A 3,598-nucleotide genomic window follows, 5' to 3' on the forward strand; every position below is an offset into this window, starting at 1 on the left:
AACAGAACTGATATCTGGTATCACTCTCATATTCCCTATGTCTAGTGTCACTCTCAAATAATCAAAGTGTGGTGTCACTATCAGAGACAGAGAGATATTGTATTTTATTAAATAATTCCTCATGAAATACATGAACCAGATCAGCTTTTAGATTAGGAGGGGTTGAGGATATTTTTGTGCCGCTTCTATGCACTGGTTTAGAGTATAATAAGCCACACCCCATCGCGTTTTCCCCCCCTCAACTCCCCTACCATTGATAATCCAGTCCATCAAGACTGCCAACTTCCACCACAAGTAGCCAAGCCAACACAACAAAACTAACAATATTTGAAGCAAATTCCTAGTAAATGTCATTGTATGTGCAACATATAGAGTAAAAACAATAGAATGTAATAATTTCGAAATTAAAGTATTTAGTGAAAACCAATAAAGATTCCGGCTTAAATCTCGTGACTACAGAGACGACGACCTTGCTTCCGAAACGACAAATGTTCTTGTGTAATTTCCCGTTTTCTGGAGAAGAGTTGCCAGTTTTGGCCGGGAGTGACCAGGGTATAAAACGTCGATGTCTGAGGACTTACTACTCAGTTTGCTGTAGCTGACCAATAGACCAACATGGTGAGGCTCTCTCTCATACTGGATATATTACTGGAGCCTATTATAATCCATGCTTCCATTTTTATGCTTCCAAAAGAAAAATACGCCGAGAGTTGAACCCTATTTTTCAGTGTCGATAAATATTCAGATTAACTTATTCCTGAATTGTGTTTAGGGCTGCCAAAAGGTTATTGTGGTGGCTTAATAACCCTCCAGACATTAGTAACTGTTTAGGCTTCTGTCTAACACACCCAAACCAATGCTTCGGATTTAAATTAATACATTTTATTATAATTTTGACACAATAAATACATTGAACTTTTGCTTCTTTTTCATCATTTTCAGAAGCTCCTGTTGACATTGTTGCTGGTCGCCATGCTGGCTACCTTGAGCCAGGCTGGTGGACACGTTGGCTTTGTTGGAGGTCACGGTGGTGGATATGGCGGAGGCTATGGCGGTGGATATGGTGGTGGCTACGGAGGTGGATACGGTGTTGGTGGTGTATCAAACAGCATCTATAACATCGCAGGTCCCAGACATGGTGGTTACAGTTATGGCGGCCACGGAGGATATGGTGGCGGCCATGGAGGTTTTGGTGGCGGCTATGGCGGTGGCTATGGTGTATATGGTGGTGGCTATGGCGGTGGCTATGGAGGCGGCTATGGCGGTGGTTACGGGGGATATGGTGGTGGCTATGGATACGGGAAATAGACGACCGTGGAAGATGACCAGCAGGAGAATGTAATAAATATCGAAATACAAATAAATTGTTAATAATAAAATAACGAATTACATTCACGATTTTATTTCTCTCTGGCAGGCCTCCAGATCCTGTTGTATGAGTTTCAATGTATATATCTTAAAATAAATAATATGTCAATCAAAACGTTTAATTCCATCATTATGCTTCGTATTCTGTCCAATGAACGAGAGGAGAAGTATGATTATAACTTGGTGTCTCACTTACTATTATCGAGGAAAGGAGCTAGTTAGACTTATTGAGATCTTTTTAGGCAGACAAAATTTTCCCAGGAGGCAAGAACAACATTTGGCTAACTCAATAGTACATATTTTCGATAGGTGAACAGAGGCATCACGTGTAAGAATAAGTACCCAAAAGTATTGCTTTCCTGCCCGCGAATCTAACTGTGATCCAATCATTTGGGAGCCGACGGTACGATCTACTGCACTTGAAATTAAATTAGAAACAAAATTTTTTAATTGCCGTTCGTACCTGGATATTTTACCCAAGTATTCCACTATTGTCAATGTTACTGCTAGGTTTGTAGGTGTTACTCCTTAAGTAAGGTATTCCTATTTAAGTTACTCCTTACATAGCTAGCTTGAGATACTTCTGGGTTTAGTGGTGGGCTTTCTTACATAGCTGGCTTGTGTTCCTGCTGAGTTTGGTGTTGATATTAAATCCTATCAAACTCTTACAGATTGTTAATGTCCTGACTTGTGCTTACTGAACAGCGAACAAGTATACTTTAGTATACTTGTTCGCATGGCCGCTTCTGACCATGTGGTAAAGTGCCCCGAATAGACAAAAAGGTGTATGCAGTTATAATATTTCATATGTTCTTATATGTTACTACCAGAGGCCACAATACCCGTTGGCTCAAATTATGTGTAAATCGTGACAACTAATGTTCTACGTGAGTTTATGGTCGAAGAACTAAATGAACAAAATTATTATGAATCTCAGACAGTAGTAGTAGCAGTAGTAGGCATCCTTCAGTCTCGGGGGACTATGGAGCTGCACTCTGGTTGTCAATCTCCATGGTGTAACGCATGGGTAGGTCAATATGTAAGAGAAACTGTTACCCATGCAGCAGGTCCCCCTCTCCACGTTGCTGAAATTATCCAGTGGAAAGGCAAACGCCTTTCCAGCACCGTCGCAGAAGCTATCAGAACGAAGTCAACAACGAACTGCCTTAGGGGCTCCAACTCCGGATTTTTATTCGAGGTTGACTCCTGAAGCCTTTCACAAAAGAGGGGTATGGCCGCAAGGCAGCCGAGGTTTGAAATCAGGGGGGGTTTCCTTCCCCTAGATGTCCTTTCCAGACTATCGAGTCCTGTCTATCCGGAGCAGCTGGGTTTAAGGCTCCAGAGGCATGCCCTCTCCCCTTCTCCTGTCAGTAAAAGCAGTTCCGTCGGACTTAAAGACTAGTCCACCCGCGCAGGACGTTGGAATCTTAGACAAAACCGACAACTAGAGAAAAAATCCAGTTAATTATTTCAATGATACATCACGTTAATGTGATTTCTTTGTGCATTTGAAGGGATCGTTAGTGGAAGGACTTCTCTACCACACCAGAGTGCACGAGGGTAAGGTGTGAAACCTTGATTTGGTATCAGACCCCTTGAGGATTCAGTTTATTTTAGGTTATGTCCTTAATAGATCATCGTTGATTTGTGTTTAAAGGCGTGCACTTGTGAGTACCTAGGTTGCTTGGTCGAATCCACCGTTTAGCATGAATTGATGTTCTCAATATTAATAATTATATTAAACATTAATATAGTAAAATCAATCACTTGAATTAACTGTCGGCGTTGCTACATATAAACAAAATACAAGAAGTACTCCGGTATTGTTTTGTTTGAGTGTTTAATGAGGTTGGGTTTATACCTGAGCGAGTTTTTGGGCTCCTGGAAGTATTTGATTTGGTTCCTTACACAGATTCCTGAATTCTATTCTGATGTTAGCCAGCCTCTGGCTAACATTAGAATGGTTCCTTTAGTCCTGGTAGTTATTTTTGTGTTTAAGGTTGTAGTTGCAGTAGCGATGTGGGAAGTAGATGTTGTGATTTTGGACTGTGTATGGCTTCGGTTGTCAGTTGCAACGTCTTGCCTTTATCCTGCGTTTATTGCTTCAGCTTTTTACTAAATGTAGCAGTTATACTCTTCTTTTATGTATACACAGTATCAAATGTCTTCTGTTCTGTCTGTAGCATTCTATGCCTCTTACGTGAGATTCTGAATATCATAAATGGAAGCA

The 3,598-nt window shown here is 40.9% G+C and overlaps 1 long non-coding RNA gene across 1 annotated transcript; it reads left to right on the plus strand.

The window, feature by feature from the left end:
• The first annotated feature begins 526 nt into the window (after window positions 1-526).
• Window positions 527-1,483, plus strand: LOC123753403 (uncharacterized). The gene is made up of 2 exons (XR_011223789.1): window positions 527-618; window positions 943-1,483. It is a non-coding gene; the product is annotated as an uncharacterized lncRNA (long non-coding RNA).
• Window positions 1,484-3,598: the final 2,115 nt, after the last annotated feature.

Source organism: Procambarus clarkii, chromosome 6 (genome assembly GCF_040958095.1).
Source record: "Procambarus clarkii isolate CNS0578487 chromosome 6, FALCON_Pclarkii_2.0, whole genome shotgun sequence".
In the NCBI taxonomy this organism is placed as follows: Eukaryota; Metazoa; Arthropoda; class Malacostraca; order Decapoda; family Cambaridae; genus Procambarus; species Procambarus clarkii.